Here is an 18,612-nt window from a genome sequence, read left to right as displayed (position 1 = left end):
GTAATGGGAAGCCACTGAAGGGTTTAAAGCCAAGAAGTAAGGAAGGTGACATAATCAAGAAATCGTATGTATGAAGAAAGTCTATAGAATGGAGAAAAGGGCAAAAGAATATATAAGACCAGTTGAAAACTACTGCTGTAGTCTAGCCAGGAAATGGTAATAGCTTATATTGTAGAGACAGCAATGGAGAATGGATAGAGAGAAGTGGAAAACCTTAAGGGATATTTACAAAGTAAAACTTCATAGAATTTGGTGATGGACTAGACACTGGGGTGAAGGAGAAGGAGGTGTCAACGTTGATATCTGATTTGCCCAACTGGATAGTGATCCCATCTCTGAACTAGGAAACAATGGAAATGGCCTAAGAGTACAAAAAAAAGGGAAGATTATAGGTTTGGTCTTGAACATGTTGACTCTAGGATACCTTTAAAACATCCAAATAGAGATATATACAGGGAGCTGGAATATATGGGTCTGAAGCATATTTAGGAAAATTCATGCTTGCCTTGGGGAGGAAAAAACTCCACTTCAGTTCTATCATGATGGTGTACTGAGCTAATTCAGAACCTCTTCTGTTATGATCAGAACTACTGAAAAAACAAATTTCTTTCAATGCATAGCAGAGCTTGCAAGAAAAATTCCCTAAAAACAAAGACAAAATCAAAAGCCAGTATAGTAAGAGCACAAGTTAAAATCTGGTGATATGGGTGGGAAGTTTGGGGGAGAGTTGGGAAGGAGAGGGATAGTAGTTACCACAATTGGACGTACGAGAACTAGGATTTTAATTTTATGTGGAAAGGAGACAAATTATAGGTCTATATGAGGAAGACATCTTTACTTAAGTGAGGTACTTGTATGAAGCCCAGATTCTAGGTCTTCCCTTACCAGTGAAAAAACAACTAAACCTGTACCCATTGCCACAGAGAAATCACAAGGGCAGGTGAAATTCACTAAAGCCATTTGGTGGGAAGGGAACATATCCCATAAAAAATTAAAGTTGCAAGCCTGCACCATGACAGGTGTGGAATCCAAATTTACACTGCAGGTGCAAAAAAAACTCCAAAAAGAAACGGATGTTAAAAGTTCATCTTGGGCTGGTGATAACATGGGGTTTTGGCAGAAACAAATGCAACACCACTATGGAAGACTAATCCTTTAACCCAGACAGCAAAAGACTCCCAGAGTTAAAATAAAAAATTCATGTTGAAGATGAGCTCATGGTAAATAAGAAATAAAAACACAAAGAAATAACCTACCATGAGTGAGAATCAGAAGCACCAAATTAGATGCTTAGAATCTAAGAATGTAAGAGAATAGAATAACCTCAAAGAAGCTATAAAAATATTTAAAGTGACTGCAGAGCCTGGAAGCAGGCAAGAAGCAGAGCATGCCTGGTGTCCTAGACAGGAGCTGAGGGCAGCATCCCCAGAAGCAGGCAAGGAGCACACCTAAAACACCAATTCTGCACAGGTGGCCCACCATAGCCACTGCCACAGCCACGGCTGCTGCAAATGCAACTTGACATCACAGCAGAAGCCACAGCTGCTGTGCAGGTGGCTCACCAGACATTCAACTGCACTGACACAAGGAGAGTCACCAGCGGAGACCAGAAAAAGAAGATATCTCTCTCCTCAAAGCCCACTTGAGTAATACAAGAAGCAACTGCTCTACCAGATGACCAGACATCAACACAGAGATACTAGAAATAAGAAAACCCAAGAAAATATGACACCACCCAAACAGTACAGTAATTCTCAAATATGAGATCCTACAGAGCAGGAAACCCTAGAAATGACTGAAAAGGAATTCTGAGCAACAATTTAAAGGAAACTCACTGACATACAAGAAGACTCAGTAGATAACATAATGAAATGAGAAAAAAAAAAAAATCCAAGATATGAAGGAGGAAATTTACAAAGAGATTAATATGTTAAAAGAATGGAGCAGAACTCATGTAACTGAAGGATTCATTCAATGAAATAAAAAACACAACTGAGAGCTTAAGCAGCAGGCTAGAAAAAACAGAAAAAATAATTTCTGATCTTGAAGATAGTCTTTTAAAAATAATCCAGGTGGACAAAAAAAAAAAAAGTAAAAAAAAATTTTTTTTAAATGAAGAAAACCAAAGAGAGCTAGCAGACAACCTTAAGCACACAAGTTTTTGAATCATGGGTGTTTCAGAAGGGGAAGAGAAAGGAAAAGGCATGGAAAACCTATTCAATGAAATAACAGAAAATTTCCCAGGTATAGGGAGAGACACAGACCTTCAGATCCAAGAGGTTCAAAGATCTCCAAACAGATTCAACCCAAAGAGATCCTCTCCAAGATGTATTATAGCCAAACAGGCAAAACTCAAAGACAAAGAGAATCTTAAAAGAAGCAAGAGAAAAGCATCAAGTCACCTATAAGGGACCCCTATCAGACTAACAGCAGACTTCTCAACAGAAACTCTATAGGCCAGAAGAAAATGGGATGAAACATTCAAAATACTAGAAGAAAAAAACTGCCAGCCAAGCATACTGTACCCAGCAAGGCTAACCTTCAGAAATGAGGGAAAAATAATGTATTTTCCAGACAAACAAAAACTGTAGGACTTCACCACCTACATGACTAGCCCTACAAGAAATCCTCAAGAAAGTCCTGCATCTGGAGTCTGAAAAACAATAATCACTACCACAAATACAAAAGAACAAAACCACTGGTAGAACAAAAATGCAAATGAGAAAGAGAAACTAAATCTTACCATCACAAAAAACCATAACGACAATGTAATAACCCTGCTTTATTTCTGATTTTAGTAATTTGGGTCTTCTCTCTTTTGTTCTTGGTCAATCTAGATAAAGGTTTGCAAATTTTGTTGATCGTTTTAAAGAATCGACTTCTGGCTTTGTTGATTTTCTCTACTGTTTTTTCCTTCTCTATTTCATATATTTCTGTTGTAATCTTTGTTATTTCCTATTTTTATTTGCTTTTGGTTTAGTCTGCTCTTTTTCTATTTTCTTAAGGTAGAAGTTTACATTACTGATGTGAGATTTTTCTTATTTTTAATACAGGTGTTTAAGTATAAATTTTCCTCTAAGTAATGGATGAGCTCTGCATCCTATAAATTTTGAAATGTTGTGCTTTGATTTTTATTTCAAAGTACTGTCTAATTTCCTGTGATTTTCCTCTTTACCCATTGTTTATTTGGGAGAGTGTTATTTAATTTCCACACATTTGTGAATTTTCTAAATTTCCTCCTGTTTTTGTGCTCAGAGAACATATTTTCTATGATCTTATCCTTTTTAAATGTAATAAGATTTGTTTTATGGCCGTAAATAAATAGATAAATAAATAATAAATATATAAAATGATTGTAGAGATAAACGAAGAAAAAGAAACCATAAGGATAAGATACAAAGCAAAAAAGCATATTTGAAGAATACAATTTGAAGAATACAAGAGCTTCCATAAAGTATAAAATCATACTGAAATGCAAAAATCAATGAACAGGTTAAAGTGCAAAAGATACTTAAAAACAGAGACAAGTAAACTAGAAGATATCAGAATAGCAACCAGAAAGCAGAAAGCTTACAATGAAATACATGAAAGAGAAATTAAGAAACATGCTAGACAGAATGAAAATATGTATCTTTAACAGAGGATACCCAGAAGGAAAGATTTGAAGGAATGGGGAAAAGGCAAAATTCAAAGAGATAATGGTTGAGAATGATCTAGCATTGAAGGCATTTGTCTTCATATTGCGGGGGCGGGGGGAACCTGCTAAATTCTAAAGAGAAAAAATACAATCAAATCTGTACTTAGATACACTGTAGTGAAACAAATACCAAAGACAAAGATTCCATCTTTAAAACAACCAGAGAGAAAAGACCCATTACCTACAAAGAAATAATGACTAAGTTGATGAACTTATAATTAGCCACAGTACATGCCAAAAGATAATAAAACAATATGTATACATTTTGAGGGACTGTAACTGTGGATCTAATTTAATGTACAGACACACTGACCCAGCAATTCCACTTCTAGGAATCTACTTGAGGAAACAGACAATTATGCAAAGATGTATATGAAAACGTGTTTATTACAGCATCATGTATAAGAAAAATTTAGAAACAAAACCTTAGCAAACAGGGCTGCATGCTATCCTGACTGCAGAATACTGAAGGAATTGATTGACCCTTTGAGGCCTTCCTTTTCAGTTTATATGGGACAAATAACTTGCTTAATTGGGGAACTCTGACAAAACTATCTGAAAAACCCAATAATACCTGGTTGTGCATAAATGCTTGATAAATGGCGTAAGTTGAGCTACAGGTATTTAAAAGGATCTCTTTGGGCTGAGGGAGGGTGTGGGAGAGTCTTGAAGCACAGGTACTTAAAAGAGAAGGTTAAAGTATGAAGCAAGGCAATGAAATAGTAGGCAGATTCTGGAAATAGCGGGTCATCTGTCTGGCTAGAATAAGAAAGGAGACACAAAACAAAAGAAGTGGATTATGGGCCGGCCCGTGGCTCACTCGGCCCCGGGTTCGGATCCCATATACGGATGGCCGGTTCGCTCACTGGCTGAGCGTGGTGCTGACAACACCAAGTCAAGGGTTAAGATCCCCTTACCGGTCATTTAAAAAAAAAAAAAAAAAAAAAAGAAGTGGATTATGAAGAAGGCATTTGGGGTAGGGAGTAGTTACAGAAGAAGAAAGGCCAATGAAGCCTTCAAGTGTATAGAGGTTTTTATTACAGAAGGCCTTGAGATACACCAACACCAAAGCTTTCTTATTATTATGTAAATCTATATGCATATCATTTTATCTTTGTCCCATTCTTCCATGATTGTTTTACTGAAACAAATTTAATTATTTTAATATAGAAAAATACAGTTCATGTTGAATACCAAAAAATAATAGGAAGAAATATGTAAAATTCACTTCCCAACTGCATTAGGATTTTCCCACAGCTATGGACAAGGAGGAGACAATTTTCCATTTTAACATATTCTAAAATTAAATTCTGGCTTCCACTGTAACTACTAGAGGTGACTTTTTCTTTTTTTTTCTGTAAACATGAACTCCTGAGTTGAAAAGGATCCAAGGAAGTTATCTTATAAAAGCATACATTTAAGAGATTAGGAAAAAAAACCCATTTTTTTGCCCAGTAGACTCCTTTCTGGATGTTCTTATCCAACCATCTATCCAATTTTCTCTTAAAACCAACCCCTGATCACAAAATTCTTTACATAAGTAATGTTAGTATATAAGTAATATTAGTTCTGAAGTGGACAGACTATTTTGTTCACTGCTGTATCCTAAGTCTTAGGAAATGTATGGCAAGTAGAACTTCAGGAAATATTTGTTGCAATAAATCTCTTAAAAAAAAAAATCAAAATGCACCTAGTTCTAAAATACTACTATAAAAAGTGATATCTATCCCCCCAAACTCAAGCATTTCCCTTATCCTCAGCTGTAAGTCAGTGCTGCTATAATATTTGTTTAGAAACTGTAAATTGGTTCCAATGCAATTGATATATTAGGGAACAACTTGAGCATTAAGTGAATTTGTTCCAATTTTATTTAAGAGAAACGCTAGGTGAACACAGAAAACCATACCTAGCTGAAACAAGCTGTATATGAATACACAAAAAGAAAATGTGAACACACCTCAAACATCTACCAGCTACCTCATCAGCATCTGCATGCTATGAATCATACTCGGCCACATCTTGTGTCACAACTTTCCTTCTGATTTCAGAAAACCCTTTTTCAGCCGTTGTCAATAACTGACAAGCTGCAACCCTTCCTATGCTCACTTCCATAAGCAAACTTCAGGTCTTGTTCAAGGTTAACTACAGTATTTACTGTAATATTTACATATGTCTTAACCATTTCATACGAGTAAAACCATGCTACCTTTTTTTTTAAGGTTCATGTCTTTTTTAAAAAAAAGTTCACTGATAAAGTTTTTGAGAGTTGTACCCCTAATCTCATTTTTTTCCTATAAGCCATGTTTTATTTTTTGTGTGATTTTGCACAGGATGGTGATTTTTTAGGAACACATATGTCAAATTTTAACAGAACTGCCTATATGTAAAACTCCTCTGACCTCAATATCTGTTAACATTAACTTCTACAGGATGCCCAATGGGAAGGCAGAATGTTTCAACTTACCTATTTGGCTGTCAATATAATGCTAACAGCTTCTTTTTCTTTTCTTTCTTTTTTTTGGTGAGAATTTGAACTCCTCACCTTGGCATTATTAGCACTACCCTCTTCCAGGTGAGCTAACAGGCCAGCCCATCAGTTTCTTAATACTAATTACAATCTTTGTCTCTTCTGTGGACTGACTGACATTATCAGACTGCACTGTTATTCTTAAATAGTATGTTCACCATAGAAAGGAGCACTGAAATGTAGTCAAGATAAGTGAATGATGCTATAATTTTTAAAATTAAAGCAAGTTTCAAAAACTGTTGACCACAAAGATTTCAAAATTAAACCTAAAATAAGAATCATTACCTGTATAAGTATATATATTATTTTAAATACCTTTTCAATTATTCATATATTATGTGAGTATCACATCATACATCAGTTAGATGTGACTTGGTGTGCTTACATTTGACTTAACTTTCAATGTACAAATGGATTAATTTAACTTAAACAAATTTCAATATTATTTTAAATGGAAAATTATTGGAATTATATTTCTTGGAGCATAAAGATACAATTCTATCAGGGCAAAGCAAACTTTCAAAAAAAATCTGTAATGCCAAGTTATTTTTCTAAAAGATTTTTCTAAGAGATAAAATGCATGAATTATAGTTATGCAATTTACAGTAGGGTGACTATGATTAACAGTTAAGTTTTGTATATTACATAATAGCTAGAGGAGAGGCTTTTGAATATTTTTGCCACAAAGAAATGATAAATATAAGAAGTGATTGATACATTAACTACCCTGACTCAGTTATTATACAACATATATATTTCAAAATACCAGATTGTATCTCATAAGTATGTACAATTACAATGTGTAAGTTAAAAAAATACTGCTATGCAATTAAAAATCTAAAATTCAAATACCATTGCCATTTAAGATAAAAATAAGATAATTATAATCAATCTTTAGGATAAACTTTACCATAAAAGTTACAATATTGAATCATTTTCCATAGATAATGTTATATGCAAAAATAAAATAACAGAAATATACCAAAATTAGTGATCTGAAAGCTACTTATTTATTTATTTATTTTTTTGAAAGCTACTTACTTTAAGTTAGCCATTTTGTTCAGATCTAATGTTATTTAAAAGCTTGAACAGAGCAAAGAATTATATTACCAAAAATCATTTTTCTTAACTTTATAAGCCTACAATAATTTACTTTCTATGGAAAAACATTAATAGCTAAAGTAACATGCTGAAGTAATATAATGATCCACACTACCTCCTCTTAAAGAGAAAATTTCCCAATTTTCTCATTTAATGCATTGCCTCAAGGCCATGAATGCTGACCATTTCTTATGTTTAAAAAGCTTACTAGTTATAAGTTTCTTCTAAAAGGAATGTGCAAATCAGCCACACTTGGCAATTACGTATTGTGGTTTTGTGGTGGGTGCTACCATTTTCTAACGATCGAGAAAGTGCAATAAATCTGAGACAGAATGGTTATACTTCATCAAAACATGTTATATAACTGACTACCTTGTGTGTATTTCCCAATTCATATTTCACTGTTATTTTCTAATACATTACAGCTTTAAGATGAAAACAAAGTTATCTTTCAATGCCCTTCCTTTTTCACTGTAAATTTTGGATAATCCATCCTGCACATAAATGTCATCTTTAAAAGAAAAGAGGAGCTTAGTATAATAAGTTCCTATTTATGAGTAAAAGGGAAAGGAAAAGGAAAAAAGAAAATGAAAGTGCTTGAAAGAACCAGTTTTCATCTTACACCAACCATAAATACTTACAATGAACGAATTAACTCAATGATATGGGAAATTATAATAATTTGGTTAAACAGTAATTTTAAATGGCACCTTAAAATGAAGATTCAGAGAAAGTTATGAAAAGTTTTACCAACTGATCCCCCATGTAGTTTCAATCCCTTACTTGGCTCCATTTTTTTTCTGTTCATATTATATAACTCTGTCCATCTTATTTCTAATGTCATGGCCTTCTGACTTTTTCCCAGAGTGAACTGCTGGCCAGATACTAGAGAGGTGGGTTATAGATACTACAGACGTGTGTGTGTTACAGCACTGGGATGTGATGATTAAGTTCATTACACATAGCATAAGTGGATATTATTTGTTATTGTTCTCTTAAAATCTTTAATAACTAATAATCGATGAAATTGGCAATTTAAAAATTATACAAATACATTTGATTGGTAATTTGACAACTGCGGTGAATAATGAGACTGCTAAGCCTGCTAAAGAAGAAAAAATATAAAAAACTAAAAAACTATGTACAAGAAAAACATTTAAACCAAACATTTCATTACTATAGTAGTCTTCAGAGTCTTAAAAAGAAATTATAAAGAATTTAAAATGAGCAAAGTTAAAACTGGTAGAACTCACTATTAAATTAAATCCCTAAAACACAATAATTTTGTTAAGTATGTGCCAGTCTTTCAAATCTATCACTGTGAAACCACTGTATAGTTTGTTATTAATCTTATTATAGTTACGGTAAATAAATATTATATTGGAAGGTCAAGAATAATCTTAGAACTAAGTGTTTAGGTGATGGATATGCTAACTACCTGCAGGGGATCACTATACAATATATGCATGTCTTGAAACAACACATTGTACTCCATAAACATGTACAATTAAAAATTTTTAAAAAAGAATAATCTTAGAACTGTACAGAACCTTCTGCCTCAGCAGGTTATATATAAACTTATTTAAGAGTTCTCCAAATGATTACAGACATTCTTAAGAGAATATTCAATTTAATAACATTTTAAACAAAATTATCAAAGAATTGTATAATACAATTGAATAAACAACCAGAAATCTCATCCTAAGGACTTATCCCTAAATCCAGAAAGACTTTCCTTATAAAATCTAAACTGTAAAAAATAGATGAAAGTGATCAACTATTTAACATTTTGATTTAAGAAAGGACATATATTCTAATGGTATATCTTAATATATAATATATATTCTTATATTTACTATATTTTTTGTTTTGTTTTTGCTTACTCAATAAATACTTGCTGAGTACCTACTACTTACTCTATACTATAATGGGTGCTGAAAATATTAAAATAATTAACATATCAACAAATAAATGCAACTGAATTGTTACAGATATAATGTGTAGTACAGAGGGGAAACAAAGTGGAGACCAGTCAATTCTGTGGGAAGGGAAGGATTTAAGGAAAGGATTCATTAAAAAATAAAGTGACACTTAAGCTGGGTCTAAGAAGATGAGAATGTGTTCACTAGGCAGACAGATGAGAGGAAAGAAATATTTCAGATGGAAGTGGATGCCTCGAGAAAGACTTAAGGAATAAAACATCATGGCAAGTTTGGGAAACCACAAGTAGCTAGCTAATGTTGAAGGGCAGGGAGTAAGACCGACACGGAGAAAGTGTAACGAAAGATGAGGCTAAGGAATGGGGGTAGGCAGGGGCACATCATAAAAGATCCTGATTGCCCTCCTCTGCACCATACAAGTTGCATCCCACAAGTCAGCAAAAACATCATGCCCCTTTATTTATTCAAGTCATTTATCTCTGAAGTTCTGGGCCCTGCCAGGCAACAGTGTGTCGGGTATTTTAAAATTATTTTTGGTTGATATTTGGCGGTTTAAAATAAACTATTAGGTCTGAAGTAAGAAAGAAGAGCCTTACCATGATTTCTATACTAGTTACAGCTAACTTGTGTAGTAACAATTAAAGAATGTTTGCTAATATAATTTAACATTATCTGTAGTCCTGTGTCATCTGAAGCCTCTAATAAATGAGAGCTTTTATTTTCCTAATTTTGCAGCAATAAGAAAACTAAAAACATTTTAAAAGAGAGGAGAATGGAAATGCTGGCTAGACTGGTTATTAGCGGAGCCTGTGAAGGAACTTGCAACTTAATTTTTTTCAAGTCTTTTTATATATTGTCATATCTAGATTACTTTGAGGAAAATCAGTGCGTGATTCAAGTTTGAAAACTCCTTCAGCTTCCTGTGAGTACTTTACACATAGCTGTGTGACTTACGGCAATAAGCTAAGACAAGGAAGAGGCAATTAAATCTTAGAAAAACTATGCTAATACCACCAAAGTCCAGCATTTGATTCCCTGCACTGGCCAGCTGCCAAAAAAATAAACAAAATAAATAAATAAATAAATCTTAAAAAAAACTAAGACCTATCAAATGAGAGAAGGAAATTAGACAAAAAGTAAAATAAGATTCTAGAAACCCACATGAGCAATTGAAGATGTTGGCAGTTCCTTTGATATTAGGAGGAATGTGAAAACTCAGTCTTAAACAAAACAAAGACACAAACCAAAATACCTGGGCCATAATCCCAGAGCATGATTAAATTATTTAGAACAGAAATAATATCTCTCTGTTGAGAAATCCAGCGATTTGTATTGTATAAACAAAACAGAACTGCAGAAAATGGTGCTGTGACATTCTACCAAGTCCTAGAGGTAGGCATGCATTCATTCAGCAACATTCACTCTGTGCCATTTAGAGGTGTGTATGTGACAGTGGAGGTCAAGAAGTGCCTAAAACACAGGAAGTCAGGAAAGGCAGAAGAAACAGCACAAAGGATGTAGTGCTTCAGCTTAGCCATTAGAGAAGAAGAATAAGTCTTACAGGATATCACTGACAAGTGTTTGAATTGGGGGAAAGGCAATAAATTTAAAGAATTATGGCTGCAGCGCAGCAGGGACGTGACAGAACATAAGGATGAAAAGGAAAAATTTTCAGGGTAAAATATACAGATTCTGGATGATGTAAAAGGTATATCTAAGAAAATTCTACTGGCCTGGAACTTTCTCAGAGATACGATCCACTTTTTGGTTTGCCTTCACTTTTTGGATCTATTCCACAGACATTGCCTACTATGTGCCAGACATTTGTGTTCTAATCATGCAAAGATGAATAAACTATAGTCCCTGCTTCGGAGAAGATTCTAATCTAGCAGAATTCAGGTTGGACTTCCTATAGCACACATCTATGATCTCATTCTATGCTCTCCATGTGTGAAGCAGGGAGGACAAATGTTATATCATTTTTTAACTGAAGAGAATCCATGAAGAGACATATTAAGAGATACATCCACAGTTCTAAATAAGTCAGTAGCAGATCACCATTCTAAGCCATCAGGGCTCAACTGTAGCATCACACACACTGCTGTGAGGTGAGTCAAAGAAAATTTGTTAGTAATACTAAAGTACCAGAGTTCCATCTATTATATCTATATATAAAAAAAGCATCTAATCTAGAGAAAAAGACATACAAGGATGGTCATACCCCAGTGTCTATTACTAAAAACAACCTCTATGTCCATCAAGGAGAAATAAATAAATAAATTATAGCACAGCCATATTATGGAACACATTGCGGCTGTTTCATTTTTTTTTAAGTGGGGTAAGATATCTCAATAATTATATGGAAAGACCTATAAGATATTATTGATTGAAAAAGAAAGTATATGATATAATCTAAAAAATAATTATATAATATTAGTAACTAATGACAATATAATTATAATTTATATAAATATAAATAATATAAAAATCCATGTATGATACTCTTTGTGTAAAAAAAAAAAAAAGACACACAAAAAGACATAAACAGATATTTTTATATGAATGCATAGGGAAGATTCTGAAAAGATACTAATTATTTGGAGAGCGCGTTGGGTGAAGAGACACATGGATGGAAGGTAGTCCAAGAAGATTTAATCATCTCTATTATGTTTCAAATTTTTACAAGAATATATATTCCTATATTACTTATAACATTAACTATAAACACTGAGATAATTAGAAGATAATAAATATTTTTCTGATAAAATTATTCCCTATATATTTTGCCCTAACATTACTTGTATTCTCATATGTGGATAGGAGAGTAAGAGAAGAATAGAATGAGTTATTTGGGTTTTTTTGGTTTGTTTTGTTTTCTGGCGGTTGGCCAGTACAGAATCCCAATCCTTGACCTTGGTGTTATAACACAGCACTCTAACCAACTGAGCTAACTGGCCAACCCTAGAATGAGTTATTTGAAAGTACCTATATTTAGCTAATCACTGATACTTTCAAATAACTGTTACTGATGTACAGTTAACAGCTGCAATAATGAACAATTATCAGGATGCTTGAAAGATATGTGCAGTTACATTTTAATTTAAATGTTACATATAGGTTTATATGTTTAGGTCCATGACTAACCATCTCTAAGCATAGTCTCCTAATTTAAAACCCACAGTAAAGTAAAAAAAAGCCAAGTCACTTTTTTTCACCCAAAGGCTAATTTAAAGTGAATTATTACTCAAGCCCTCAAACTGGGTAAGTAGTACTCATGCACCAATGAGATGGTTTAATTGATTAAAAGAAAGACGTAGGAAGCAGTAGAAAAAGAAGTAGGTTTATTGTTACTATTAAGCTTACGAGTCCCCCAATAAACACAATACCCTTATGGAAAGTTATCATATCCAAAGGTGGACAAGACACAGTTTTCTTTGTGCTTATAGTATAGTCGCTCTGATTCACCACTTACTATGGACCAGGTCCTGTGCTAACATGTATTGTTTGCTTAACATGTATTATTTGGTACTTCTCATGATATTCCTGTAGTGAAGATTAAATGCGAAACCGCAGCTACAACTCTTCACACAATGCCTGACAAATAGAATAATAAATGTTGTCCACTATTAGGTAGTAGTCTTCCTAGTATCTAACTTCATCAATTCAACCCTCACCCTACAGCAGTCAGCTTTTCAAAAGACTTGATAATATATGCACTAGTGCTAATTCTAGGCATTTGGAATACATCAGTGGGCAACACATAATAAATAACCCTGCCCTGGTGTGGGAGAAACAGATACTAAACAACAAACATAAGCAAATGGTATGGATTGTTAGGTGATAGATGTTGTGGCAAAAAGAAAAAGTGGAGCAAAGGAAAAGGAAGGGGTGGGGCTGATTTTAAATAGGGTGGTCAGGGCAGCATTATTGAGAAGATGACATTTGTACAAAGACTCAAAGGAGATGGGGTAAGCCATGAGGATATCTGGAGGAAAAGTGTTCCAGATAGAGGGATTAATTTTTGCAAATGTCTCAAGGGGGCATGTCTGGTTTGCTTGAGGGATGGCATGAAGGTTAGTATGACTGGAATGATGTCATGGGGTCAGGGGGAGGAGAGTAGTAGGTTATGAGGTCAGAGAGGTAATGGGGTGGGGAGGCAGATCTTGTAGGGCCCTAGAGGCATAGTAAGGATTGGCTTTCACTGTGGGGAACCAATGAAAAGGTTTGAGCAGTGGAGTGATGTGATCTGACTTATGTTTTAAAAAAATCACCGCTGGATTGGCAACAGAGTAATAAGGAGGCAAGAAAAGCACAAATCCAGGAAAAAGATGATAGGGCTTGGACCAGGCTGTATCAGTGGAGGTTATATTTTGAAGGTATGGCCAACAGGATGTGCTGATGGATTGGCTATAGGATGCAAGACAAAGAGAGGAGTCAAGGATTATTCAAAGGTTTTTGGCCTGAGCAAATGTGAGAGGTACTCAATGCTATGAATGCCTATAATTGAGGTGTATAACCCACTTAGGGAAGGCAGGAAAGGTTTCTGAGGAAGTGGTAAAGGAGCTGAGATCTGATGGAGAAGCAGGAGTCCCTTTCCTGGAGGAAGCAGGATGAGAAAGAGAACTGAAGAAAGGTCACTGTGCCTGAAGTAGAGAGAGTGAGAGGGTGCAAAATACATATGGGCTGGCCTGAGTGGTCTTTATCCTTAGAGATGTAGGAGAAGCCACTGAAGGGTTTAAAGCAGGTAGACGACATGTCGTCTTTTTAATTTGCATATCCCCCATTGTTAGTGATTTTATTATTGTTAATTATAGCATCTTTTGTTTATTGGCCACCTTTATTTCTTTTGTGAATTGGCTTGTATATATCTATTGCTCGTTTTTTTCCACTGGATTGTCCTTTTCTCATTAATTTGGAGGAGCTCTTTGTAAATTATGTTAGCTCTGAGGTATGTATCGTATGTTTTGGTCTCCCAGTTTGTTGTTTCTACTTTTTTCCCCCTTTGGTTGTACAGAGATTTAATTTTTATGTAGATTTGACCTTTTTTTTTCATTTATGGTTTCCTGGTTTCTTGTCTTTCTGAGGAAGACCTCCCCAACTCCCATGTTTATTTTTAAAACATTCTCATTCAAAAAAAAAAAAAAAAAAAAAAAAAGCACCAGTGCTAAGAAATGTTGAACTGATTCCCATTGCCTACTAAATTAAGTCCAAACTTTTTCACCTGACATTCAAAAACATGTATGACACAGCTTCATCTCCCATTATATCCTTCAGCACCTCACTATTCTCTAAACACACTGGACTGCTCACAATTTCTAGAACATATTATATACTTTCACTTCCATAGCTTAGAAATACTCTTGCCATTCTCTCTAAATAAATCTACCTATTCTTCAAGGCTCAGTAGAAATATTACCTTCTCCACAAAGTTGATTCTCTCTACTGCTCTCAAATATATTGTGTGCATCTCTATTACGGTTCCTTTTGTATTACCTGTCTGTAAGCTCACTGAAAGCAAGGCTTGTTCATTTCTATATCCCCACTGTGCCTAGCAGTGTTTTACACATAATTTACATCCAATAATGTAGAAAAATTTCACCATTACTAATTGTACCACTAAAATAACTATTAAGACTTGATATTCACATGTAATTTCCTCTTCAATTTCCCCTTAATTCACTTAACAGTGATAACTGATAATAATCCTATAATAACTCTGCTAGTAGCTCCTTTTCCAGTCCTAACTCATCCCTCAGTGAGACATAATTCTTTCAAAACCAAACAAATAATGTGGCACATAATCGGTGACCTAATGCTGACTAGATAGCTGACATTGAATTCCTTGTTTACTAACACTTAAGGAGGAAAATAAGAAGGGAGGTAGAAACATGCTAGAATATTAGGATCATCTTTTAAATTCACAACTGGGATACAAAATTCTTCCATACAATTTTTGGGTAAACTTTAAGCTAGATGAACTGAACTTTAAAAATCAAAAGATATGTATAGTTATTTACCCATTTAGTAAATAAAGTCACCTTTTATGGATAAATTGTTTCTAAAATCCATACAAATTGGTAAAAACAATAAATGTCCTTCAAACTGAACTGAGTAAAGCGTGATGCTAACACCAAGGTCAAGGGTTCAGATGCCTATACTGGCCAGTCACCAAATAACCCAACCAAAAAACAACAAAGTGAACTGACTTCAGCCCTCTAACCTCTAGCTACATGAGTAGTTTTCTCTCAGTTAAAATCTAAGGCATTAGGAAACCTCAGTTTTTAGTTTTGTTGTTACATTCCAGGACAATCTGAACTATTTATGACTTTCTTACCGGGCTTATTTTGAGAAATCAAGTAAAAAAATTAGCAAATACTTGTTATATACTTACATTTAAAATACAATTAAATTCTTCAAGCAAAAGTACTATATTATTTGGTTCTATCCAGAAATATTACTTACGATTTCCAATTACTGAAGAATATATTAACTCTTTGTTAATAAAGGCAATAGTAGTGCAGAATAGTTGAGGATCTCAGGAAAGAAAACTAGTTTCATTCATCTAATACCCTATACACATTGAGCATCCCTAATCCAAAAATCAAAAATCCCCAATTCTTCAAAATCAGAAAATTTTTGATCGCCAACATGATGCTCAAAGGAAATGTGCACTGGAGCATTTTGGATTTCTGGATTACAGATGCTCAATCAGTATGTACTCTGCAAATATTCCAAAATCTGAAAAAATCTGAAATCTGAAACACTTCTGGTCTCAAGTATTTTGGATAATGGATGGTCAACCTATACTACTCGTACTATATGTGAACTTCTTAAAGGAAGACAGTTTTGTTGTTAATGTTTACTTTTCAATGAAGACCAGAGTACTTTTTGTTCATTTACAGGGCTTAACTCAACAGAATTTCAAATTTATTTTTCTTTAACTTTTTTTGTACTGTTTTTTACTAACAAATAAGTTAAATTAGAAATAGGCAAAAGTTATGTTAAAGTCAATACTAGCCAGTGTTACCTTGATGTTAGGGATGTTACTACATTTCAAAGCAAGATGACTTACAAGTTTTGAAAGTAAAGGTTTGGTTATTATAGATTTCAGAGTAAGGCAGTTACACAGGCTAAGCTTGACTGGTGCCATGGACTTTAGCATACCTGGAAATAGAAAAATTCAAATTGTAGCTGTTCTTGGTTGGCCCATTGCCATTTTTGCAGCTTACAAATTTTAATTAAGTAACTGCAGTGAGCTCATCTCTACTGGATACTTCTTTTCCAGGGCAGGTCCAGGAACTGGGTCTGGATCCTTGAAAGCAGAAGACAAAATAGAGTAAACTAGAGGTAGGCAGAACAAGAAACGTGACCAGACAATATTATGAGATCTAATAGTTATTATGAGGTAGTCCCCAAAAGTCTTTCATATAAGATACTCTGAAGGGGAAATAAGGTATCTTAAGTTACAAGTTACCAGAGGATGCTATTTACTTTCATTATGTCATTCTCTTACCTACCCAACTCTATTCTAGACTTCCAATTCTAGAAATTGGAAGAGTAACTTTTATGAAATCTCTAACGGCTTTTAGCAACAGATTGTCCAACAGGGGACCACAGAGTAATTGTTAACAGAGAGAGAAAAACAACAAAATTCATATTCATTGGTAAATTGGAATTGTAAAAGTCCTCATTTTTAAGTCATTTTGCTCTTCCCTTTCACTATCATATTTCCAATCATCTTCTAACTGCTCCCCTAATTTCCTAAATCAATTTTCAGGGGTTTCTTAAGAAATGCTTTAGATACATCCAAGCAATAAACTGGATTTCAAATTCCAATTTTTAAAAATACTTGGTAATTCTTAAAGAGGGAGACAAAACACAGGTCATGTGGTTCTTAACCACACTGCAAATTCTTTTTTCCATTTAAATAGATTCAGTGATTTTTAAAAAAAATTTCTTAGGCCCATATTAAACAAAACAAAACAAAACAAAAACACCAAAAACAAACTTGCAACTACAAAGGTTACGGAAATGATAAGATATTAAAAATAGTAGAATGTTGTATTTAATTAGATGACTAGAGCCTGGAAATGATGTCCTTATGCTTGGTAGGCTGGTACTCATACGAATTTCTCTAAGAAATTAAACCCACAGCAGTCAAAATAAATTTAATTCTGATGCTGTCAAATGATGGCAGATATTGTGAGAATTATGAGTACAAAAAAAATAGGGAAAACAAGGATTCAAAGAACTTAATTCCCTGCATAGTTCTAGTAGCTAGCAACACAACAAAATAATAGAATAAAAGTAGTTTTTGTGAAAAAGTAAATTTTCCATCTTTCGTGAAGGCAATATTGTAAGGAAAAGAATTCTGGAGGAGAGAAAACTAGTCAAATATGATTTCAGTAGGGCCTTGAATTAAAACTCTCTTAGGAAGTTTCCCTTCTATTAAATAGGATACCACTACCCACACCTCACTGGATTGTCATGAGATTTAGCTAAAGTATATAAAGCACCTAAAGGCCTGGCACGTATTAGATATTCAATACATTTTTCTGCATTACTAAAGAATGAAACATTTTGTTGTTGTTGTTCTAAACGTGGGGAGACTTAAGTTTTCATTTCCATAAATGCTAAAGCAACAGCTATGTAACAAGCTTTAGGTTTAAATAATTCAACTGAATTCCATTCTAAGAGATATAACCAATTTATCAACGTTGACTTCAGAACAGCTACCAAGTGAATATGTGAGAAAGCTCAATTCTGAGCACTGGTGATAAAAAAAATACAACAGTTTATATTTAAGATATAAAGAGAATTATAAAAGACATGTAATTCTCCATCCAAATAAAGCAGAAAATACTTCTGTCAACATACCTCCTGTTAAAAGGCTATCGATTTGGAATACAGTGCTTTTTAAAAAACATAAAAGCAACCAATACATAATATAACGTGTATATATAAGGAAATGCTTTAGGGGCAAAGAAAAGCCTTGTATAAGGGCAATAATTTTCTTCTTACTGATAGAACAGTGGGTTCCACACAAAACTATTATTTACCAAATATGGCTGAAAGATCAGGTTACAACTTCTCTAATGTTACCGAGTAATACAGCAAGTATAACAAGCCACAAGAAATTTAAAAAAAAAAAAAAAAAAAAAAAGATTTCCTTATAGTCACTCTAAACGCATTCACTACAACTTTATTTCAAAATATTTTTTAAAAGTTAACATGGAAGTGTCTTACTCAAAATGGATCACTACTTACTCAGAGATGATAAGATTAAATTAGTGTATTTCTCAGAAAGCAAAAAAGCAAAAACAAAAACAGGAACAAAGAGCATTTGA

The 18,612-nt window shown here is 33.9% G+C and overlaps 1 protein-coding gene across 3 annotated transcripts in view; it reads right to left on the bottom strand.

Moving 5' to 3' along the window:
• The window catches only part of TAB2 (TGF-beta activated kinase 1 (MAP3K7) binding protein 2), an 82,752-nt gene that overhangs the window by 44,190 nt on the left and 19,950 nt on the right, over positions 1 to 18,612 (bottom strand). The window contains exon 2 of one of the 3 annotated variants that reach the window (XM_063097639.1): positions 16,430 to 16,577. The exons of the other annotated variants lie outside the window; for them this stretch is intronic. The gene's annotated coding sequence lies outside the window, so the exon portion shown is untranslated. The remainder of the gene's footprint in view (positions 1 to 16,429; positions 16,578 to 18,612) is intronic. 3 annotated transcript variants of the gene reach the window in all.

This window comes from Cynocephalus volans, chromosome 5 (genome assembly GCF_027409185.1).
Source record: "Cynocephalus volans isolate mCynVol1 chromosome 5, mCynVol1.pri, whole genome shotgun sequence".
NCBI classification, from domain to species: domain Eukaryota; kingdom Metazoa; phylum Chordata; class Mammalia; order Dermoptera; family Cynocephalidae; genus Cynocephalus; species Cynocephalus volans.
The sequence above is the reverse complement of the archived record's forward strand: the minus strand, read 5'-3'. Positions and strand labels throughout refer to the sequence as shown.